This window comes from Loxodonta africana, chromosome 23 (genome assembly GCF_030014295.1).
Source record: "Loxodonta africana isolate mLoxAfr1 chromosome 23, mLoxAfr1.hap2, whole genome shotgun sequence".
NCBI classification, from domain to species: Eukaryota; Metazoa; Chordata; class Mammalia; order Proboscidea; family Elephantidae; genus Loxodonta; species Loxodonta africana.
In genome coordinates this window covers 22932963-22959110 of record NC_087364.1, presented here as the reverse complement: position 1 = coordinate 22959110, position 26148 = coordinate 22932963, and the positions used below count along the sequence as shown (strand labels likewise).

Here is a 26148-nt window from a genome sequence, read left to right as displayed (position 1 = left end):
AAATTTTCTCAGACAGTAGGGAAGGGACCCTTGTTCCTGGGACTCTGAGAGAGGTCCTGAAGGACGCAGAGGGGAAGATGAAGGAAGGAGAGAACTGTGCAGGGTGAGTTCAGGAAACAGGGACAAGTGGGTGTGAAACGGGATTGTACTAGAGAGGATCTGTGATTAGAGATCCATGCCTGGAAGCATAATGTTGGATCCCTTTCATTATAGGCTGAGTAGCACAAAGAGCAGTGCTATGAGTTAGCCGCTGAGTCCAGATCCCATGCCCTTGGCTTTGCTTCCTGACCCTGTTATTCAAAATCAAGTTACAGCCTCTGAAATGCATTATGTCAAATGCCTAGCAAATAATAAATTTCCAAACATTATTATTATTTGAATCATGGGGATATTTTTGAATATGATATGTGGCATGTCAGAAAGAAAGCTATCAGATATCATTTTATGGGGTACATTGGGGAGATGAATTAGGAGGTGAGAGGTGGTGCGGGCTTCCCATTGGCTATGATGGCATTGGGAGTGAAAAAGAGAAATAAACGGGAGATATTTGGATACACCCACCCCTGGTCTGTCAGCCTATCATACTGTGGTGGCTTTTGTGTTGCTGTGATGCTGGAAGCCATGCTGCCAGTATTTTAAATACCACCACGATCACCCATGGTGGACAGGCTTCATCAGAGCTTCCAGACCAAGACAGACTAGTAAGAAAGGCCTGGTGATCTATTTCTGAAAATCAGCAAATGAAAACCTTATGGATCCCAGCAGAACATTGTCCAACTCGCTTGCTTTGGACATGTCATCAGGAAGGATCAATCGCTAGAGAAGGATATAATGTTTGGTGAAGTATAGGGTCAAGGAGGGTGTGGGAGTGAGATGGATTGGCACAGTAGTCACAGTGATGGACTTGAACACACTGGTGGTTATGAGGATTATACAGGACTGTGCAATGTTGTATTCTGTCATACAGAGGATCACCATGAATCAAAGTCGACTTGACAGCAGCTACCAAGAACAACAGTTTGGCAATATAACCTATCCGGAGAAGACCTCAGGCAGGGAACCTCATTATACTCTCAATGGCAAAAATTGAGTGTCAAAGAAATAGAGTATGGTCTTCTGGGGCAAAATACATTTCTTGTCAAATATTGAAGCCTAGAATGCTGCCAACGCACAAATGCTTATTTTTCTGTGGAGGGGCCCGTTCCTATCATCTGAGTTCTACAGGGAGCCAGAGCCCAACAATAGTAATCTGTGGCTTAAAAATCATGTTTCTGTTCCATGTATTTTGTGTGATGCTGGACAAGTTAACTTTTAATCTGCAAATAGTAGCTGTAATTAATAATTATTGCCATTATAATATTCAGAAGAAGGCAGTCAGAATAATGGGAGGTATAGTGTGCTCCTTCCTTTGCCTAGTTAACACTGACTAGATAACTCCCACTTGTCCTTTGTTGTCGTTTCTTGCCATGAGTTGGCTCCAACTCAGAGCAACTCTATGCACAATAGAATGAAATGTTGCCCAGACCTGTACCATCTTCATGATCATTGATTTGAAAAATATTCTGTGCGATCCATAGGGTTTTCATTGGCTGATTTTCAGAAGTAGATCACCTGGCCTTTCTTCCTAGTCTGTCTTAGCTGGAAGCTTTCCTGAAACCTGTTCAGCATCATAGCAACACGTAAGACGGGTGGTGGACTTGTCCTTTAGGACTCAAATATCACTTTTTTGGTGTTTGTGTTGTGTCATATGCTTATTGTGGTTGTAGTGCTTATCATTCCGTAGTGTAATTGCCTGTCTCCCCTCTATAGACTCTAAATTATTTGAGACCAGCATTGTGTGTATCCGTGGTATCTAATACAATGGTGTTTAGACATAGTAGGTGTTTCATTAATTGTTTTGCAGTTAAATTTAAAGAGAAATTGCTGAAGAGCCCAAGTGATGAGGTCTTTGTTTATTAACTTGGAGAAGAGACCACAAAGGGAAGACATAGCAGAGTGTTCCAGTGGTGAGAACTGTCCCAATTGTGTTGGGCAGCTTCAAAAGATGAGCATGCTATTTCTTGTAATATTCAAGCAGAGGCAGGATGCCAAGAATGCCAAAGGATGGGACCTGTGTACTGACTGGGTGGAAGGGGCTCTCTGAGATTTGGTTGAGAAGAAACATGACATAACATTTGGCTTCGTTGTTCCCTTCATAGAATGATTCCCTTGGATGGGTCTGAAGTGGACTGCTTTGGCTTTTGGTCTCGAGCTTGCAAATAAAATTAGTTGAAACAGAGGCTGAGTAATAAAGAGACTCACCCAAACTGATGGGATGACTTATTGCATACCTCAATCAGACTTAGTCTGACTGCTCTGAGTAGCCTCATGACCTAGTCAGGGGCTCCTTCTGCAGAACTGGGTACTGGTTGGCATCAAGTTGGTGATACATCCAAGTGAGTAGTCCTCTAGGGAAGGGATCTCATCAGACCCAGGGTGGGAGAGAAAGGTCAGCATGGTGATAAGGAATAAAGCTGTGAAGCAGTACTCAGATAGAAACTGTACAGTTTTGAGAGTTGTACTGAGGTGGAAAGTTGTTTTTTGGGTAAAATATCCTGTATATATAACATTTTTTAATTTTATTCAATATACATGTAACAAAGTATTTGCCATTTCGCCATTCTTCACGTGTACAGTTCAGTGACATTAATTTTCTTCATTCTTTTGTTTAACCATCACCACTATCTGTTTCCAACATTTCCCATCACCCTTAATGGAAGCTCAGTGCCCCTTAAGCAAAAAGCCCCCCCTTTCCCTTCTTGCCCGCCCCTGGTAACCACTAGTAAAGGTTAGTCGCTCTATGCTTGCCTATTCTAGATTATTTCCTATGAGTGGAATGACAGTGTTTGTCCTTCTGTGTCTGAGTTCATTCAGCATGATGTTTTCAAGGTTCATGCATATCGTGGCATGTATCAGGCCTTCATTTCTGTTTATGGCAGAGTAATACTCCATTGTGGTTCTATACCACATTTTGTCTGTCCATTCCTCTGTTGATGGACTCTTGGGTGGTTTCCACCTTTTGCCTGTTGTGAACAACACTGCAGTGAACATTGACATACAAGTGTTTGTTTGCATTCCTGCTTTCAGTTCTTTTGGGAGATACCCTGTCTTGATGCTACACTTGTATCTTGGATAAGAACCCATAAGAACAAAGCCTCCATTTCCGAATGGGGCCAGGACAAGGCCTTGTTTACTCAATAGAAAGAAATTAAGTAAGAAGATATCGGAAAAATAATTGAGAACACTCTGGGTATTTTTTCTTGACGTGCGTATTTCAGAATTTGAATATTTGCCACCCAACCTAAGATACTAAAGCAGACGGTAATATAATAAATTGTGAAAAAAATTAAGGTCCTTAGGCCTAAAAAAAAAAAAAAACAGGCTACAGGGATGAAGTCAGAATACTTACTGACAAGTTGAGAATATCATGTAGCTGTAAGCCTGTTGCTGGCACTCTTTAAACACCGGCATGAAGACGTGCAGGCATGCGCATTGGACAATGTAAAAACTTTAAGCCAAACAACGTATGTTCGTTTTTAAAACAAAATCTTCCCAAATAGGATAGTGAGATTATCCCTCCTTAATGATTACTGAACTGTTTGAAAGCACCATGAAGTATTCCTGTGTCTGAATTCCTTGAGGTATAAGAGAAGACTGTTACATTGTGTATGCAGGTAAACCATGCGTTGTAAAGTGTATTAGAAGGAATCTGACAGGGATATTGCTCTCTGCTTTCCTCTCTACCTCATTCCGATAGAATGTTGTTCATAATTATTTTTGTGTATCAAGTCTCCCCCAACCAAAAAAAACCAAACCCACTGCCGTCGAGTTGATTCCGACTCATAGCGACCCAATAGGACAGAGTGGAACTGCCCCATAGAGTTTCCAAGGAGCACCTGGTGGATTTGAACTGCCCACCTCTTGGTTGGCAGCTGTAGCACTTAACCACTACACCACCAGGGTTTCCCAAATCTCCCCCACCTCCCCCCAAACCAGGCTTTGGTTTGAATACTGCTGGCATTCAGTATTGTATATATACAGTGGATGAGCATTATACATTATTTTGGTAAAATTATTTGTGTATTGCTATGAGATTTTGGAAAGGTAGAACAGAATGGTACCCTGTTCTTTTAAAATTCTTTGTAATCTGACATCTGTTGCATACGCTGTTGGAAGTTGTAGTTATAGGGGATTGTTATTGCAAATTGCGGGTTCGAGCCTCCTGCTGCAAAGCCAATACTGAGACAGGAGGAGGTAAGTAAGCAGTAAAAAGGCTTGATTGAATACCAGTATCCAAGAGACAGAGGGGGTGAAATTCCTCCCAAATTCTGTCTGCCCCAAAGGGTTGATGGGAGGGTTTTATATGGGGAAGATCAGGGTTACCTAATGTTTTGAGCACGTAGTCCACAGATGGTCTTATATATCACAAAACAGCTACAAAAACTCTTTATTAAACTAAAGATAAACACGTCAGGCATCCAGACTCTAATCAGTATATTTGTAACAGGCTGAAAAGCTCACATAAGAATCTCTTGGCTAGTGGAGCTGTTTTGACAAGTCCACTGTGGTTGAGATAGGGAGCAACTTTAGAAAGCCTTCCTGTCGGTTTGCAGGCTGATGGCCATTTCTCAAGAGGACGAAGAAAGGAGAAGAGAGACCAAGGCCACAGGAGTTGAGATAGCTCCGCACCCCTTTGGAAGAGACCTGTGTAGCTGGTGTAATAAAAAAAAGGTTTAGAGATTACTTAGAGCATCATTATGGCATTAGCCATGTCAAGCTCTCAATCACCTATTTTGAATAGGGGGAAACATATTGTAAGGTATTAGGGTGTTTGTTATGTTTTAAGAGTGGAACAGGCTGCTCAGCTATATTTTGAACAGAGCCTGCACCATTTTCCAAAGACTAGAGATTAATCACAGCCTATACAGCTATACTAAAACAAATGAGAAAATATACTCTCTCTCTAATATTTAAAACACTAAAGAATATGCATTTTCGCTACTTCAGGATTACTTATTAAGAATAAATCCATTGCCATCTAGTCGATTCTGACTTGTAGTGACTGAGTATAACTGCCCCATAGGGTTTCCAAGGCAGTAATCTTTACGGAAGCCGACTGCCACGTCTTTTTCCCATGGCTAGTGGGTTCAAACTGCTGACCTTTTGGTTAGCAGCCAAGTGGCTTAACCACTGTGCCACTAGGGCGCAATCCTTATTAAGAATAGGTTTCTCTTTTCTTTTTTGGTATAAGATATTCAGACTGAGTCACTTTATAGTGTGGTGGGAAAGGTCACACATGATAATCTATGGTCCCCTTGTTAGTAAGTACATTCCATCAGCTAAACTATTGTTCTCATGATTCCTGAAACCCTTGCTTGAATCAGCCGCTTAAGGCTATTGACTTTGGTCTGTAGTCTCAGAGTCGCTTTTTAATGAAGATGGACGGTTGCTGTTGAGTCATTGAGGAAATTACCACTCTGATCCATCTTCTTATTGCGTAGGGTAATATCCTCATGGCAGTCACTTTTCTGAGAATGGTGTATGTCTTGAGTTTGGACTGATTGCCTTGGACGAGTCTGAAATGGTCTGTTTTGGTCCCTGGTCTCCAACTTGCAGATAAAACTTTTATTTTCTTTAGGTTAGCTAGAAAATTTTTGTGGGTGTGGGCAACTATTTTCTCATAATTGAAACTGTTAATCTTGCATCCCTTTTTCCTCTCCCCTTTCATCTCTCTCAGGGGACCTGTTGATGTGTATACTTTCCTCTTCTAGTTTCTTTCCTCTGAGCCACGTCAACCTAGCTGATGGTGTTTTCTTATAAGAACATTATTTTCTTCCTAGGTTTTCCTTATGTACCTTAATCTGGAATTAGTTATAAAGCCTGAATAGTCAGTCATTTTGCATTTGTACAACCGGTTACACATATAAAGACGCCTTCACACACACAATTTTATTTTAGCCTCAGAGACTTCCTAGAATACGGCCTGTTATTAGATGCCTTAACTTCTCAGTCGGCTCTCAGTGTTTTCAGCGCAGCTATCTTAAAACCAAAAACACCAAATCAGTTGCCATTGAGTTGATTCTGATTTATGGTGACTCCATGTGTGTCACAACTATGCTGCATAGGATTTTCAGTGGCTAAATTTTTTGGGGGGAGTAGATTGCCAGGCCTTTCTTCCAAGGTACTTTTGGATAGATGCAAACCACCAGCCTTTTGGTAAGCAGACAAGTGCTTAACTGCTTGCACCACCCAGGGTCTTCATATCTGTCCTAGAGACACTTTATCACCAATGTATGCATTCCTAGCTCTTTCACTCCTCAGGGTCTCATAAACCTCACTTAGGATGAGAGTGTGTCCATTTATTTCCCTTCCAGACCATTGTCAGCCAGCTTCCTATGTTCTGGCTGTATGTGTTTTAATATTGTAAAATCAGACATACTGTTGTGTTCCTTTCTATTCTTCTGTATGGGTGTTCTTTCTTGCCTTAGCGTTAGAGTTAGCCCCAACTTCACAACAGCTGTCATAAGGAAAAAAAAAAAAAGTCTCTGCTTATAAGTGCAGAGGCATAGAGAGGTCAAGGGGCTTATGCAAGCTGGATCTTGGGTTTAGAAATCAGCTTTCCAACCCCTTGACTAGGTCTTATTCTCCTTGATTAAGTGTGAGGAAAAGAGATATAATAAATGCTTGATTATTGCTAAATATAAAGGAAAATTATTTTATCTTTGTTTAAACTATAACTTCATGTTTATCATAGAGAATACCAAAATATGATTCCCAGAGCCTTTCTTGCTCTTATTGCTGAATGTTGGTTATTTTTTAATTTAGTGAAGCTCATTTGAGGGAACATTGCAAACTTTTTAACTGACGATTTTAGATCATTCACTGCGCGGATGCTATAATGGCACGTAGTGTTTTGTCATGCCCCAAACACAAACCGTTAATAACTCAGCAGTTCCCTAACCTAAGCCATGCATAGGACAGCCTCAGTTCACCTCTGAGCCTCAGTTCATGCTGACTCCCTCACTGGGGAGGGACTAGAGGACACGTACTACCTGGCGAGCCTTTGCTGTGGAGTGGGCTCTGACTCATGGCCACCCCATATCTGTCACAGTAGACCGTGCTCCATAGGGTTTTCTTTAAAAAAAAAAAAAAAAATTTTTTTTTTTTAATTGAGTTTATGGTGAAAGTTTACATAGCAGGTTAGGTTCCCATGTGACAATTTCTATACAAATTGTTCAGCGACATTAGTTACATTTATCACAATATGTCAACATTCTCTTCAATTGTGTTCTGTTTGTTCCCTTTCCCGTACTCTAATTTTCCTGCCTCCTTCTCATCCTTGTTTTTGAATAATTGTTGACCTTTTGGTCTGATACAGATGGTTTTTAAGTACAGCACCAATCTTACAGGTACTATCGTTTATTTTGTGTGCCACTCTGCCATTTTGCTAAAAGGTGATCATGGGATATGCTCGGCTTTAGGTTTAGACTGTCTCAGGGTGATAGTCTCAGGGAGTCCTCTGTTCTCTAATGTTCCAGTTTGTCTGGCTTGTTTTTTTCTTTGAGTTCTGCTCTACAATTTTCTCCATTCTATCTGGGACCATCTATTGTGGCCCCAGTCAGAATGGTCAGTGGGGGTAGCCAGGCACCATCTAGTTCTTCTAGTCACAGGGTAGATGAGGTTGTGGCTCATATACAGTTGTTTGTTCTCTGAGCTTTTGGTTACCTTCTTACTGTTTCACTTCTGGTGAGTACAGACCTATAGCTGTGTCTTAGATGGCCTCTTGCAAGCTCTTAAGACCCCAGATGCTACCCACTTCACTAGGATGCAAATCATGTTTTTGGTGAACTACGTTATGCTAGTTGACTCGAATTGTTGCATAAGACTATGGTCCTAAGGTTTCAAACCCAGAAAAACAGTCTTGAAAGTTTTTTTTTTTTTTTTGTCTTCAGGAGTACCTGTATTTGTGTCTTCAATGGCTATATGTGCCAGCACCCACATATTTGTATTAACACGTACCTGTAGATACTTCTAGAGCTCTGGCGGTTAAAAGCTTGGCTGCTAACCAAAAGGCTAGCAGTTCAAATCCACCAGCCACTCCTTGCAAACCCTGTGGGGCAGTTCTACTCTGTCCTTTGGGGTTACTATGGATCAGAATTGACTTCAGGGCAATGGGTGGTGGTATGATATAGATTGTTATTAACATCCACATGTAGATTCCTCATGTATTTATATTAGATTAGGCACATATCCACAGAAACAGATTTACTTGAAGCAAGTGGAGTTTCAGTTTAAGTACTCTTCACTTCTGTCTGCCCATTCCAAGACCCTGGGAAGGAACCTATGCTATATTTTTTGTATAACTTTAGAAATAGGTTTTAACCATGATTGGTTAAGACCTCTGTCTCTTTTCACTCAGACTTTCCCCCTGTCACATCTCCTCTTCTGTTTGGTGGTGTTGGAGTGGCATTTTGGGACACCATGTAAGGGAGAGTTGAGTTGGAAATAACAGTTTGGGTTTGCTGTTATGGTGTGCCATTGAATTGATTCCTACTCCTAGCTACCTTATATGACGGAGTAGGACTGGCCCATAGGGTTTCCTAGGCTGTAATTTCTATGGGAGCAGATTGCCAGGTCTTTTCTCTCACAGAGCCGCTGGGTGGGTTCGAACCTACAACCTTTCTGTTAGCAGCAGAATATACTTCTGTGGTCTGCAGTCACTTTTGTGAGTAGGTCAGTTATTGCTAACTGTTCCAGTATAGGGATAAGTTCCAGAAATACTCCTACTGCCCACAGCCTTGTCTGAGGTTGTATGTGAAGGTGCAGAGTTAGAAGTATCAGATTATCAGTGCAATTTATTATGCTAGAAGTGTGTGACGGATATTGGAAAAATGATATTTGAAATGTATGGAGCCAGCAGCTAGTCCGCAGAAAAATCTTACAGAGCTTGAGCTTCAGTTATGGAGGAAATTTGATAGAGATTTCTCTGACAACAATCATAAAAACGTACATATCACTATTGATGAATTGTGAAACAAAAGGGAACTTTACCAAATCAGCAATGAAACATGCTTGATCAACCCTAGCTAGAGTAAAGAATGAATAATCTTTCTATCCTCTCTCCAAAAAAATATATTACAAAGTTGCCATATAAGGGGTGATCCAACCAAATGACGGAAAAACCATGGAGAGAAAATATTACGGAACACTTGACAGTTAATAAAGATACTGTTTTCTCAATATTGTGATGTAGTACTTTTCAGCTTTTATAAACTTGTATTATGTTGTGATTCTTTTCTCATTCTAAATAAGCATTCACTTTTATGTCCAATTTTATTTTGTAATTTTTTTTTCTTAAAGCAAGATCCTCAAATTGTATATGTGTTGTGTACAGATTGTATCCAGTCTCCACAAAACCTGGATCTAACTCTGGGATATAAATGAGTACATTAGATGAAAGACATGAGTAAATGTTTTAGAATTGCTTAGTGATGAACTACACTACTTTATGAGTATGTGTGTTTTAAATTAAAAGACTACAAGTGAATATATAAGAAAAATTATTGAAGTGCAGTAAGACATTGAAATTTTTCCTTAAACACCGCTTCTCTGAGAATTTCTGTTAGGAAATTGTGAGGGACCTGGTTGTCATCTGGCTCACACCTGCTGCTCCAGTGTTGTTTACATGGCAGAAAACACCGCCGTGAGGGCTGGCCAGCAGAGGGCACTGTGCTGTTGGTCCTAAGGGTGTATGTACCATGAGTTCTCAGCCTGGAAGGTGCACAGAGACAGGAGAACAGAGTAAATATTTCATGTGGCAAGCTTAGAGCTGATGGGGTAAGAAAAAGGAGAAGAAATTAACACATACACCCACTGTTGAAGTGAATCAATGAATTACAGATTGTTTTTTGGGTAGATGTCAACAGGGAAAAGCTCTCTAAACAAGATGACCCCTTGGGCTCTTGGCTCAGAAGAAGAGAAGGATGTGGTTCGATGAAAAGAGGAAACAAAGACGTCCTAGGAATTTGGCTGAGGATTAACCAAAGATCTTTTGTGGTGGGAAGTAGAATAAAAATAAATTCAGTCTTTAACTTAATTTCATGTTCTAATAAACAGGTCCTTGTGTGTATGAGCAGTCCTGGAATTAGCCAGAAGAGCTGACTGTCCCTTGACAGTTATATCTGGATGATATTTATTTGTATAAAAAAATTAAATTATTCTTAAAATAATACATGTACATGGTTCAGAGTTCAGATAGTAGGGAAAGATTTATCATGAAAATCAGTAGACTCCAGCCCCATCTCTCCCATCCTGGTCCTATTATATCAAAGGAATCCACTTTGAATTCTTTCTGTTTTTAATTCTTCTGGTGGTTTTCACCGCATTTCTAAGTGTAGAAATTATCTCTCTGAATTCTCTTAGGGATGAAGATTTAACTTATTTATTTCAGGGCCAAGTAGTATAGTAGTGTGTTATGTTTGGTTCTCTTCTAATGTACCTTGCTTTTCCTGTCTCATTTCTCTACTTGAATATGTATTTTATTTTTACATGTTAATCCCTTTCTTATCATCAGATCAACATATATTTTAAATTATGCAACTTTTCTATATAATTTCAAAATAATCTCTCAGAATAATGTCTCAGCTCCACTCCCCCCCGCCCCGCATGGAGGCCTCCTTCCCAGGTAGATGTGTTGTAGAGTGATCATCCTAGAGCTTTGTTTTGTTGCTTTCTTGAATTGGATTCACTGGTTTATTGATACTGTGTGTGTGTGTTGTAATTAAAATATTTTATTGTGTTTTCTGTGAAAGTTTACACAGCACATTTGGTTCCCACATAACAATTTCTACACAATTTGTTCATTGACATTGGTTATGTTTTTCACAATGTGTCAACTTTCTCATTATTTCCTTTCTGGTTGTTCTGTTTCCAGTAATCTAGATTCCCTGCCCCCTTGTCTTCTTGTCTGCTTTTGAACTATGTGTGTGTGTTTAAAAATTACTCTCGAAGATGGCTGACTAGGTAGAAGCTACCGCGGATTCCTGTTGCAACAAAGACTCGGAAAAACAAGTGAATCGATCACATACACGACAATCTACGAACTCTGACCATCAAACACAGAACTAAGGAGTTGACCTGAGTGACAGGGGAGCAAAAAGCTATGCCCTGAAGCAGCAACTGCTTCTGGAACTGGCGTCCCATGCCACAGTCTTGAGCCCTCGTGGTTCCCTGGTGCCAGAGTGGTGGGGCTGATTGCAGATTACTGAGACAGGGCAAGCACAGGATGCAGCCCTAACTCCTAACCCCCAGAGTAACCTTGGTAGAGACTCAGCCAGCACAAGCAGGCTGCACACTGATGCAGCTGACAAGAGAACGAGCAACCACGGGGAAGCAGCGACTGTTTTCAAAGCCTGGAGCCAGTGTCCCAGTCAGAAAACCTGGGCGCTGGGCTTTGGACTAAGCGCAGAGGAGCTGAGCACAGCTTCCTGAGACGGCGCAAGCACGGGACACAGCCCTAGCCCCCTGAAGTAACTTTGGCAGAAACCCAGCCAGCGCACGCAGGCTGCACAACAACGCAGCTGAAGGAGGAGAAATCACGGGGAAGCAGTGACTGGTTTTGGAGCCTGGAGTGCACCATCCCAGCCAGAAAACCTTGGCACTGAGCTTTGGACTAGGAGCGGAGGAGCTGATCAGGGCTTCCTGAGACGGTGCAAGCACAGGACGCAGGCCTGACCCTCGGGGGCAATCTCGACCCAGCCAGCACACACAGGCTACGCCCCCTCTGGAATCTCAGTCAGATAAAACAGCCATCATCAAACAAGATAAGTAACTTTGTCTATATTGCCATGGGCTACTCTCTCCTATCTATCTGATCGCTCCCCTCCCTGCCCCAGGCGGCTTCATTAACATTGGAATTTCCTGGGTGAGGTAGTAAAGTGCTTTGCCTTTTTTTTTTCCTAACCCATTCTCTAGGCCTGAGAGAAGCAGCAATTAACAACCCAGGGGGGAAAAATCCTTCCCTGACTTCCCTAAACTGGAATAAAAATACAGAACCAGCTCTAGCCAAGCATAAGAGATCCACAGTCTTTGGCTTTCATCCCTATAGGGAACAAGGTGGCTATTATAATACAAAGGCAATTCTGATAGAGATCTGACTGTAATTGTTTTAGCAGAGCACTGGAAAGACAAGTTTTTGAGCTCTGATAACTCTCTACCTATTAAACAGAGGCCTCACTGATCCACAGCAGGGAACTGAGGGCTGAAGCTCCACCCAAATCACCTAGCCACCTGCCAAAGGGGTCTGAGGATAGTGATGCCTACCAATCTTTAGAGGTACAAACGTCGAGTGCCTAACGTACAGCTGCAGAGCCCACCCACCAAAGTGCTCTAGGAATAGAGACACACCTACCTCACTGGCACGTGGGGGAAAGCTGTCAGCATCCTGCCCTCCTTGGAGTGTGACCCCCTGCTGCTACTAGAATCTGGTGCATACAACTATCACCACTACTCCTATAAGTTAATAGGTGACAGCATACACCACACACTTGGTGACCCAAAATCAGGACACCTAAGCTGATTCTATTCAGAATAGTGAATGGACTCTTAGGCTTATATATCTGGTAATAGCTCAAACCAGCTGATAATAGGACATAAGCGATTCAAAGGCTACAACAATCAAGACAGCACAATCTAGTAGCCCATCTGAGTATATTGAAACAAAACAAAACAAGAAGATAAGACTCAGTGAGCAAATACAAAATAAATCATTACAGTATCTTGTAGTTGGCTCGGAGACAGCAGTGGATATCAAATCACATAAAGAAGCAGACCATGATTGCTTCTACAAAACCCCAGACTAAAGAATCAAAATCTTTCCCAAATGAAGATACAATCCTGGAATTGCCAGATGTAAAATATAAAAAACTAATATACAGAATGCTTCAAGACATCAGGGATGACCTCAGAAATGAAATAAGGCAATCTACAGAAAAAGCCAAGGAACACACTGATAAAGCAGTTGAAGAAATCAAAAAGATTATTCAAGAACATAGTAGAAAAATTAATATGTTGCAAGAATCCATAGAGAGACAGCATTCAGAAATCCAAAAGATTAACAATGAAATTACAGAATTAGACAACTCAATAGGAAGTCAGAGGAGCAGAATCAAGGAATTGGAATGCAGAGTGGGGGAGCTGGAGGATAAAGCAATTGACGCCAATATAGTTGAAGAAAAATCAGATAAAAGAATTTTAAAAAATGAAGAAACCCTAAGAATCATGTGGGACTCTATCAAGAAGAATAACTTGTATGTGATTGGAGTTCCAGAACAGAGAGGGATAACAGAAAATACAGAGAGAATAGTCGAAGATCTGTTGGCAGAAAACTTCCCTGGCATTGTGAAAGATGAAAAGATATCTATCCAAGATGCTCACAGAACCCAATACAAGATAGATCCCAAAAGAAAATCACCAAGACATATTATCATCAAACTTGCCAAAACCAAAGATAAAGAGAAAATTTTAAAAGCAGCCAAGGAAAAACGATAAGTCACCTACAAAGAAGAATCAATAATAAGTTCAGACTACTCAGCAGAAACCATGCAGGCAAGAATGGGATAACATATATAGACCACTGAAAGAGAAAAACTGTCAGCCAAGAATCATATATCCAGCAAAACTCTCTCTCAAATATGAAGGTGAAATTAAAACATGTACAGATAAACACAAGCTTAGAGAATTTGCAAAAACCAAACCAAATTATAAAAATTACTAAAGGAAATTCTTTGGTTAGAAAATCAATAATATCAGATACCAACACAACACAAGGTCACAGAACAGAACATCCTGATTTCAATTCAAATAGGGAAATTACAAAAACAAAATGAGATTAATTTAAAAAAGAAAAAAATGCTCAAAACAGGGAATCATTGAAGTCATTATGTAAAAGATTACAATAATCAAAAAAGAAGGACTAAATACAGGAGGCACAGATCTTTCAAATGGAGAGGAAAACAAGGCAATATAGGATGATACAAGTTAGGTTTTTACTTAGAAAAATAGGGGTAAATATTAAGGTAACCACAAAGAGGTCTAACAATTCCATACTTCAAAATAAAAACCAAGATAAACACAACGACTCAGCAAAAATAAATTCAACTTTACTATAAAAATGAGGAACACACATTCTACAAAGAAAAACTTCTTAGCACAAAAAAGTAAGTGGAAAAATGAAATTGTCAACAACACACAAAAAAGGCATCAAAATGACAGCACTAAACTCATACTTATCTATAATTATGCTGAATGTAAATGGACTAAATGCACCAATAAAGAGACTGAGAGTCTCAGACTGAATAAAAAAACACATGATCCATCTATATGCTGCCTACAAGAGACACACCTTAGACTTAGAGACACAAACAAACTAAAACTCAAAGGATGGAAAAGAATATATCAAGCAAACAACAATCAAAAAAGAGCAGGAGTGGCAATATTAATTTCTGACAAAATAGACTTTAAAGGTAAATCCACCACAAAGGATAAAGAAGGACACTACATAATGATTAAAGGGACAATTGACCAGGAAGATATAACCATATTAAATATATATGCACCCAATGACAGGGCGCAAGATACATAAAACAAACTAACAGAATTGAAAAGTGAGATAGACACCTCCACAGTTATAGCAGGAGACTTCAACACACTACTTTTGGAGAAGGATAGAACTTCCAGTAAGAAGCTCAATAGAGACACGGAAGATCTAATTGCTGCAGTCAACCAACTTGACTTCATAGACTTATACAGAACACTCCACCCAACAGCTGCAAAGTATACTTTTTTTTCTAGTGCACATGGAACATTCTCTAGAATAGATCACATATTAGGTCATAAAACAAGCCTTTGCAGAATCCAAAACATTGAAATATTACAAACCATCTTCTCAGACTATAAGGCCATAAAAGTAGAAGTCAATAACAGAAAAATCAGGGAAAAGAAATCAAATACTTGGAAACTGAACAATACCCTGCTCAAAAAAGACTGGGTTATAGAAGAAATAAAGGAGGGAATAAAGAAATTCATAGAATGCAACGAGACTGAAAACACTTCCTATCAAAACCTCTGGGACACAGCAAAAGCAGTGCTCAGAGGTCAATGTATATCGATAAATGCACACATACATAAAGAAGAAAGAGCTAAAATCAGAGAAGTGTCCCTACAACTTGAAAAAATAGAAAGCGAGCAACAAAAGAATCCATCAGGCACCAGAAGAAAACAAATAGTGAAAATTAGAGCAGAATTAAATGAATTAGAGAACAGAAAAACAATTGAAAGAATTAACAAAGCCAAGAGCTGGTTCTTTGAAAAAATTAACAAAATTGATAAACCATTGGCCAGACTGACTAAAGAAATACAGGAAAGGAAACAAATAACCTGAATAAGAAACGAGATGGGCCATATCACAACAGACCTAACTGAAATTAAAAGAATCATATCGGATTAGTACGAAAAATTGTACTGTACCAAATTTGAAAACCTGGAAGAAATGGATGAATTCCTAGAAACACACTACCTACATAAACTAACACAGTCAGAAGTAGAACAACTAAATAGACCCATAAGAAAAAAAGAGATTGAATACGTAATCAAAAACCTCCCAACAACAAAAAGCCCTGGCCTGGACGGCTTCACTGCAGAGTTCTACCAAACTTTCAATGAAGAGTTAATATCACTACTACCGAAAAAAAAAAAAAAAATTTTTTTTTTTCTATTGAAGGTATTTCAAAGCATAGAAAAGATGGAACACTACCTTAACTCATTCTATGACATATCCCTGATACAAAAACCAGGTAAAGACACCACAAAAAAAAAAAAAAAAATTACAGACCTGTATCCCTCATGAACATAGATGTAAAAATCCTCAACAAAATTCTAGCCAATAGAATTCAACAACATAGCAAAAAAATAATCCACCACGACCAAGTGGGATTTATACCAGATGTGCAAGATTGGTTCAATATTAGAAAAACAATTGATTTAATCCACCATATAAATAAAACAAAAGACAAAAACCACATGATCTTATCAATTGATGCAGAAAAGGCATTTGACAAAGTTCAACACTCATTTATGATAAAAATTCTCAGCAAAATAGGAATAGAAGGAAAATTCCTCAGCATAATAAAGAGCATTTATACAAAGCCAAAAGCCAGCATCATCCTAAATGGAGAGAGTCTGAAAGCATTTCCCTCTAGAACGGGAACCAGAGAAGGACGCCCTTTATCACCGCTCTTATTCAACATTGTGTTGGAGATACTAGCCAGAGCAGTTAGGCTAGACAAAGAAATAAAGCGTATCCGGATTGGCAAGGAAGAAGTAAAATTATCTCTATTTGCAGATGACATGATCTTATACACAGAAAACCCTAAGGAATCCTCAAGAAAACGACTGAAACTAATAGAAGAGTTCGGCAGAGTTTCAGGTTACAAGATAAACATACAAAAATCACTTGGATTCCTCTACATCAGCAAAAAGAACATCGATGAGGAAATCACCAAATCAACACCATTCACAGTAGCCCCCAAGAAGATAAAATACTTAGGAATAAATCTTACAAAGATGTAAAAGACCTATACAAAGAAAACTACAAAGTACTAGTGCAAGAAACTAAAAAGGACTTACATAAGTGGAAAAACATACGTTGCTCATGGATAGGAAGACTTAACACAGTAAAAATGTCTATCCTACCATCTATGTATACAATGCACTTCCGATCCAAATTCCAATGACATTTTTTAATGTGATGGAGAAACAAATTACCAACTTCATATGGAAGGGAAAGAAGCCCCTGATAAGCAAAGCATTACTGAAAATGAAGAACAAAGTGGGAGGCCTCACTCTACCTGATTTTAGAACATATTATACAGCCCCATTAGTCAAAATAGCCTGGTACTGGTACAACAACAGACACATAGACAAATGGAACAGAATTGAGAACCCAGATATAAATCCATCTACATATGAGCAGCTGATATTTGACAAAGGCCCAGTGTCAGTTAATTGGGGAAAAGATAGTCTTTTTAACAAATGGTGCTGGCATAACTGGGTATCCTTCTGCAAAAAAATGAAACAGGACCCATACCTCACACCATGCACAAAAACTAACTCCAAATGGATCAAAGTCCTAAACATAAAGTCTAAAACAATAACGATAATGGAAGAAAAAAATAGGACAACGTTAGGATCCCTAATATAAGGCATAAGCAGAATACAAAAAAAAAAAAAAAAAAGACTTCACCAAAAGAGTAAAAAAAACCACCTACAGACTGGGAAAAAATTTTTAGCTATGACATCTCCGACCAGCGCCTGATCTCTAAAATCTATACGATTCTGCTAAAACTCAACCACAAAAAGACAACCCAATTAAAAATTGGGCAAAGGATATGAACACATACTTCACTAAAGAAGACATTCAGGCAGCTAACACATACATGAGGAAATGCTCTCGGATATTAGCCATTAGAGAAATGCAAATTAAAACTACGATGAGATTTCATCTCACTCCAACAAAAAAAAAAAAACACAAGGCTGGCATTAATCCAAAAAACACAAAATAATGAATGTTGGAGAGGCTGTGGAGAGATTGGAACACTTACACACTGCTGGTGGGAATGTAAAATGGTACAACCACTTTGGAAATCAACCTGGCATTTCCTTAAAAAGCTAGAAATAGAACTAGCATACGACCCACAAATCCCACTCCTTGGAATATATCCTAGAGAAATAAGAGCCTTTACATGAACAGATATATGCATGCTCATATTTACTGCAGCACTGTTTACAATAGCAAAAAGATGGAAACAACCAAGGTGTTCATCAACAGATGAATGGATAAATAAGTTGTGGTATATTCACACAATGGAATACTACGCATCAATAAACAACAGTGATGAATCTGTGAAACATATCATAACATGCAGGCATCTGGAAGGCATTATGCTGAGTGAAATTAGTCAGATGCGAAAGGTCAAATATTGTATAAGACCACTAGTATAAGATCTTGAGAAAGAGTTTAAACTGAGAAGAAAACATTCTTTTGTGGTTATGAGAGGGGGGAGGGAGGGAGGGTGGGAGAGGGTCATTTATTGATTAGATAGTAGATAAAAACTGCTTTAGGTGAAGGGAAGGACAATAGTCAATACAGGGGAGGTCAGCACAGTTGTACTGCACCAAAAGCAAAGAAGTTTCCTGAATAAACTGAGTGCTTCGAAGGTCAGCGGAGCAGGGGCAGGGGTTTGGGGACTATGGCTTCAGGGGACATCTAAGTCAATTGGCAAAATAAAATCTATTAAGAAAACATCCCACATCCCACTTTGAAGTGTGGCGTCTGGGGTCTTAAATGCTAGCGAGCGTCCATCTAAGATGTATCAATGAGTCTCAACGCACCTGGATCAATGGAGAATGAAGAACACCAAGGTCAGAAGGTAATTATGAGCCCAAGAGACAGAAGGGACTGCATGAACTAGAGACTACATCCTCCTGAGACCAGAAGAACTAGATGGTGCCCGGCCAGAACCGATGACTGTCTTGATGGGGAGCACAACAGAGAACCCCTGAGGGAGCAGGAGAACAGTGGGATGCAGACCTCAAATTCTCATAAAGGGACCAGACTTAATGGTCTGACTAAGACTAGAAGAATCCCGGCGATCATGGTCCCCAAACCTTCTGTTGGCCCAGGACAGGAACCATTCTCGAAGCCAACTCATCAGACATGGAAGGGACTGGACAATGGGTTGGAGAGAGATGCTGATGAGGAGTGAGCTACTTGCATCAGGTGGACAGTTAAGACTATGTTGGCATCTCCTGCCTGGAGGGGAGATGGGAGGGTAGAGGGGGTTAGAAACTGGCAAAAAGATCGTAAAAGGAGAGACTGGAAGGAGGAAGTGGGCTGACTCATTAGGGGGAGATTAAGTGGGAGTATGTAGTAAGGTATATATAAGTTTTTATGTGAGAGAGTGACTTGATTTGTAAACTTTTCACTTAAAGCACAACAAAAATTATTAAAAAAAAAATTCTCTCTGGTTTTGTTGAAGCAGATCTTGGAGTAGCTTCCTAAGAAAAGCTTACATGAAAACTATAATTGTGTCCAATAGCTTGTCTGGGTATAGAAATCTTAAGTATTACTCTAGCTGTCTGTATGTTACTGTTAAAAAGTTCAATCTCATATTGATTTTTTTCCCTTTTATAAATAAGCTCTTTTACAGTCTTGTTTTTTTTAATCTTTGATATTCTATAATTTCAAAATTTTGGTATAGATCTTACATTGTTTTGGGTACTTGGGAGTCCTTTTCATCAGAATTTTTTTTTCCTTAGAGTTCTGGGAAATTTTCTTGGGTAATTTTTTTTTTATTATTGTGGCAAAAATATACACAGTAAAATATTTGCAAATTCAACAATTTATACATGTGTAGTTTAGTGATATTGATTACGTTCTCCATGTTGTGCAATCCTTCTCACTATCTTTTGCCAAATCGTTCTACCACCGTGAACATAAACTAAATGCCTCCGGAGCAAAAACTCCCCCTTTCCCTCTTCCTCCTACCCCTGGTAACCATTAATAATCTTCGATTTCTATATATTTAACAACTTCATATAAGTGAGATCATACAGTATTTGTCCTTTTTGTAACTGATTTTGTGAAGTTTCATCCATGTTGTGGCATGCATCAGGACTTCATTTCTTATTCCATTGTATGGGTATACCACATTTTGTTTACCCGTTCATCTGTTAATGGACATTTTGGTTGTTTCCACCTTTTGGCTATTGTGAAAAGTGCTGCAGTGAACATTGGTGTATAGGTTTCTGTTTGCATTCTGCTTTCACTTGTTCTGGATCGGGATTGCTGGGTCATATGGTAGTTCTATGCTCATACTTTAGAGGAACTGCCAAAATGTTTTCCACAGTGGCTGCACCATTTTACGGTCTCACCAGCAATAGATGAGGGTTCCAGTTTCTCCACAACCTTGCCAACACGTCGTTTTCCATTTTTTGGATCAATGACATTCAAACGGGTGAGGTAGTATCTCATTGTAGTTTTGGTAATTTTTTAGTATTTCCTTTCTCTGTTTTTTATGGAAATCTTAATGGTAGGACATTCACTCTCATACTGGTGCTCTAAGTCCCTTTCATTTTTCTTATTCTACTTTTTTGGAGATTTACTCAAATATTTTTCACCATTTTTATTGCCTTTTTAGTTAGGCTGTCATACTTCTTGGAAACCCTGGTGGCGTGGGGGGGGGGGGTTAAGAATTCGTCTGCTAACCAAAAGATTGGCCATTTGAATCCACCAGGTGCTCCTTGGAAACCCTATGGGGCAGTTCTACCCTGTCCTATAGGGTTGTTACGGGTCAGAATTGACTCAGTGGGAATGGGTTTGTTTTGGTTTTTGGTTATCATGCTTCGAATTTCCAGTAGCTCTTTTATTCTGTTAGTTTTAAAAAATAGCATCTATTTTATAAATGTATTATAACTCTCAGGGTATTAACATTAAAAAAAAAAATACTTTTAAAGCTTCCTGAGCTCTCTGTTTTCTCCAGTTTTCCTTTTGTCCTGTTTTCATTTGGAATGTTTTTTTCATATCAGGGACTTTCTACACATAACTGGTAATTTCCCAAAGAGTGGGCACAGACAGCTCTGATATGGGTCGGATAACAAGCTTCACTTCTGAGTGAAGGGCTTTCAAACATGAATGTGTGGAAGGTTTTTTTCTGTCTTCCTTTGAGGTTTGTATGGTTGCCCCAGAGAATAAACTTTGGCTCTTTGGCCATGGATGTAGCAGGCTGGCTGTGTAGGTTTCTGGGCCTCTTGCAAAGGGGGACTTTGGGAGAGGAACAATGACGCTTTCATTATGCCTTTTGCTCTAGCCCTTTGTAGTTTATCTCATACAGCTTCTCCAGGCTCTTCACCCTCATCGCCTGGCTCCACCCCTCTCTGTACAGACTTTATACACTTCTTTTTGCTTTCCACCGTTGCATCAGACTCCTTTCTGTCTTTGATGTCTCCCATTCCTGAGGCACCTCAGTGTGCAGGCTGAGACAGCGTTCCCTGTCCACTATCGTTTCTGACATACTTAGTTGTCCCCACCTGCCCTGTCTAATGAGTGACCCTCCTAGGACTGTGGTAAAGAAAAAAAAAAAATTTTTTTTTCTTTACCTATTGCCCTTTAAAAGTGAACTGACACATCTTGCCAGAAAGCTGTTCTGTAGCTAGACCCTTCTCTCTTCCTCCCAGGCCCAGGCCTTTCCTCAGGCTGCAGTTCCCTCTGTGTGTCCCCGCTTCCTGCGGTGGATACTCAGAAGGCATCTTTGAGGCATATAAACAGTTTTTTGTTTGTTTTTGTTTTTTGCCAAAAGCAGAGTCTATTTTACGGGGAAAAAAGTTCGCTGATGATTCCTTTTCTATTTTCTAAAAATATGGCTGTATGTTTTAAAATTGCTTCCTACTGTCTTAGTGGTATCTCAGTAGCTGGAGGTGACACAAGTTTGTGACCATTTTACAATTGCAAATCGGAAGCTAGGTACCCTTTAGACTGTGCCTTTATTGCTGTTAGAATCCCACACCTGAAGACTTGTTCTTCTCATTTCTATATGTTAAATTCCAATTAGATGACCATATGGGGTGTGTTTGCTTTATGAAAATTTGAGCTGTACACTTTGATTTTGTGTATTTTTCTGTGTGCATGATAGGCTAAATGAAACAATCTCTATTAAAATTGAACATTTGAATAGTTTGGCAATTACATGTGAAATTCAGAGTAATAAAATCATATTACAGTGAAACCTGTGAAAGCCAGAACCTGTGTAAGACGGAAATACGACAGAGAAGGAAACTCAGCAATAAAAAAGCAGCGAGACTGCACTCTGTCAAAGGCAGAAAACTCACAAGACTGGGAAAGCAAGGCAGTCCTGTTGAGTTCCAGCTCTCATAGGTTTCACTGTAGCTGGATTCAGGATTCTGAAATCTATAAACTTCTTTGACTCTTTGGAACACAAAGAACTGACATATTTTGCTTAACACCTGGACCAGTATTAAACTTTTGTACATTGCATACTCATGGACTCTGTGCCATAATCAATTAACCTCCTGCTACTCTCCCAGTTTGCCTGCTTCAGTCTAGCTTCCTACCCAGACACTCCTCACTGGCACAGTCCCTGAGCTCTGTCTGCTGGGAAAGGGTCCTTTATGACCAGCTTTGTCCTCGCCTTACAAACAGTGGCACCACTGCCTTCTTGACTGAGAACATGGGCGTGCGGAACGTGAGCCAGACAGATTTAGATGCTTCTCCTTGATAGCTTGATTTCAGAGATTGGTCTCCAGTTATTTGGTTTGTAGCATGTCAGGGCCCCAGTACAGCCTTAAAACTTTGTTATTGATAGGGTTTATTTCCCTGTTTGGAAAGAATGTATAGAATTCTAAGTGGAGAGCCAAAGTATTGGAATTAAATGCAGTGTATATATCATGGCATTTGAGTTGTATCCCTTGACTTACTTTGTTTTTCTCTTGGGGCAGTGGTGGAATCAGGCCTGCGTGTGACTACTCCTGAACCCACTGGCCCCCAGGCCAGATGATTTCAGAACACATATTTGGCGTATTGCCCTCTTAGAGAATAAATGAATTAAGCTCTTTATAAAGACATGAACAACCTTGTTAGGACACTTAGTGTTTTCAGCTTCCTTCTTGAGTGAGTATTTGAGTGAAGAAAGGCAAATGGTATCTTACAGGGAGCTGGGTAGGATGGAGGGCTTTCGGAACCTGGCTCTTCTTGTGGAGAGTTTTAAAGAGCCCTTCATTCTTTCAGTAAATATTGAACACTCACTGCATGGTGAGCACATAGAAGAAATGCCCATATAATTTAGGAGAATAAGGCGATTGTCTTTGGCTATCTTTAAAACTTAATGTACATTTACGTTCATGATTTTGGAGGTGAGTGTTCAGCCAGCTTAGCTTCTGGGTTTCTAGAGGCTTGCTTTAAAGGGAAGTAACCCTTTGAGCTGCTACTGTGTTATAGATTTGCCTCTGGAGAACAGTTGTCAACTTCTATTTTTTTCATAGCTGGAAAATCATATTCAAACATTGTCTGAGGGTTCTTGCCCTTTTCTTCATTCTAGAGATCAAGCTTCTATATTGCTTTGTGATGGTTGGGTGGCCCCAGACCCATATTTTTTGCCAGGCCCTAATTTCCACTGGGAGTCCCTGGGTGGTACAAATGGTTAGTGAGCTTAGCTGCTAACCAAAAGGTTGGAGATTTGAATCTCCCCAGAGGTACCTTGGAAGTAAGGCCTGGCAATCTACTTCCAAAAAATCAGCCATTGAAAACCCTATGGAGCACAGTTCTACCCTGACAAACATAGGGTCACCATTGGTCAGAGTCAACTCAATGGCAATTTTTAAAAAAAATTTCCAGCAGGTTTATTCTCATACTTGTCAGATCATAGGAATTATAAAGAGACATGCATCCAACATGGCTTCTTTACTGGTAAATGTTGGTTGCTTTATTTCAGTGGTTGAAACTGCCTTAAATGGACACATGAGTCTCTGTTTGACTTGTGTGTCCTCTAAGCTGTAATTAAGAAAGCTTTGTACCGTAAGCAGTCACAGAAGGGAGCTTGAAATATGTGCCTTACTCTTTAATTAGTTTAATGTCAGCTAGTTTATTCGATGGGGCAAAATTCTACAGTGATATCTGTAATTTCCCACTGGGCTAGATAAATGAGTCAGGGGTTTCATGTAAGCACTTTTTTCAGCTAATTCAATTCTATCCATTCAAGTGTCAAATTCTTTAAGTTTGAACCATTTTACAAGTGGTAGTTATTAGTTAGCTGATACATCTTTAGCACCTTAAGCAGAAGACGGCTAAACACGATTTTGTCTTTAAGACGTCTCTGATCATTACGTATTGCAAAACACCAGGCTGCTGCACCATGGGATGATTTCTCTGGGGCAGTGGCAGCATTAGCATGTGGACTATTTCCTGCTCTAGCAAAAAACCTCAGGCTGCTATATTTTTGAGTTGCCAGCTTTGGTTTGATTTCATCATTGGCACAGTGGTTAAGTGCTCGGCTGCTAACTGAAAGGTCGGTGATTTGAACTCACCAGCCACTTCGGGGGAGGAGGATGCAGCAGTCTGCCTGCATAAAGATTACAGCCTTGGAAAACCATGTGGGGCAGTTCTACTCTCTTCCACAGGGTCACTGTAAGTCAGAATTGACGACAACAGGTTTTTTATGATTAGTTGCTGTTAGGTCTTAAACAGTAGTACATATATATGCCTCTAGTGTATTCTGTCTCCCTGAGCCCCCTGCCCCTCCACTTTGGTGACTCTGATTTGTTGTGTTCTTGTAATCTGGTGAATAATCTCGCTAGAAATATATTTCAGTTAAGAGTAGGCTCAGAGTCATGCCTTCAGGGGGTGAGGTATGGGTCAAATATGTACTCTTATGGAGTCCCTGGGTGGTGCAAATGGTTAACCCACTCAGCTGCTAACTGAAAAGTTGGAGGTTCGAGTCTACCCAGAGGCACCTCGGAAGAAAGGCCTGGTGATCTACTTCTGAAAAACCAGTCATCGAAAACCCTATGGAGCCCAGTTATACTCTGACACACATGGGGTCACCATGAGTCAAAATCACTTGATGGCAACTAGTCTAGTCTGGTTTATGTACTGTTATGGTTTGAGAAGCCTTTGAGCAGCCAGGGGAAGTATGGTTCATTTTACCCCTACAGATTATTTAGTTTATGCCTTTGGTTTATTTCATTGTTCGTTGACTCTCTGCTATGTGATATGTTCTAGGAATATACCGAGTTGAAGTAACCATTATTCTGTTCCCATAATATACTCTGGAGATAGGTAAATAAATATAATATGAAGCAAAGACACTAATGTAGGTATAAATTCCATACTGTGGGCTTAGATGAAGGATGTTGTTGCTGTGTACCAAGTCAATTCCGACTCATAGTGACCCCAGGTGACCAAGTAGCCGTGGTAGAACGTAGAGTTTTCTAGGCTGTCATCTTTATGGGAACAGATCCCAGGGCTTTTCTCCCTCAGAATGGCTGGTGGGTTCTAACAGTGGACCTTTTGGCTAGCAGCTGAGCACTTAACAGTGGCACCTCCAGAAGAATAGTTATAAACTTGATTCAGCTTAATGGAAGATAATGAAGCTGGAGGGTAAGATAGGAAGGAGAGTTTAGTCATGGAGAGACAGGGCAAAAGGGAGAGGATGTCCCAGGTGGAAGCAGAAGTGTGAACAGAGGTGGCCAAATAAAGGGTGTGTTAAAGGAGCAGAATTTGCTCAGGTGTGGTTGAAACATAAAATATCCGTGGTGGGTGTCCAGAGGGACATATCGAACTATTATTCACATGGGCCATGCTTTGTCGAGTTGACTCTACACTGAATCCGGTGGTTGTGTAATAAGAATCGTAGTGCCACAAATTCCGGAATGTTTCTTCTGCCTTGCTCATGTGAGTTACTCAATTAATGCATTTATATTTTACCGTATTTGAATCATGTACCACTTTCTGTTTTGTCATTCTTGAAACATTATCTTTTTTTTAAACAAACATTCTGTATATGCTTACTGTATAGGTTGCTGGTAGCTCCTAGGAGGTGGGGACATTTTCTTGCTTATAATGTGTGAAAAATAAATGAAAACATGTATACAAAGTTTGAAAAAAAAATCATGTTAGGAAATTTTCTTATCAGGTGTCTCCTTTTGCAAAATAACACCTTTGTACAAGAGAGTCAGCATGCCAGTTTGTCCTGAATTTTGGAAAATTTTTTTATTAAAGCCACTTGTCCTAACCCTAGGTATATAGTGAAAAGAACTGAGAGCAGGACCACAAATAGAAGCTTGCACACCAGTGTTCATTGCAGCACTTTTCACAATGGCCCAAATATAGATCAACCAAAAAGTCCATCAACAGATGAATGGATAAACAAATGTGGTACATACATACAATGGAATATTACTGAACATAAAGTGAAATGAAATCCTGATACCTGCTATGACATGGATGGATCTTGAAAACATTTTGCTGAATGAAATAAGGCA

At 39.8% G+C, this 26148-nt stretch overlaps 1 protein-coding gene across 1 annotated transcript in view; it reads left to right on the top strand.

Annotated features, from left to right (window-relative positions):
- ATP8A2 (ATPase phospholipid transporting 8A2) overlaps positions 1-26148 on the top strand; it is a 697351-nt gene that overhangs the window by 37800 nt on the left and 633403 nt on the right. The gene's annotated exons all lie outside the window — the stretch shown is intronic.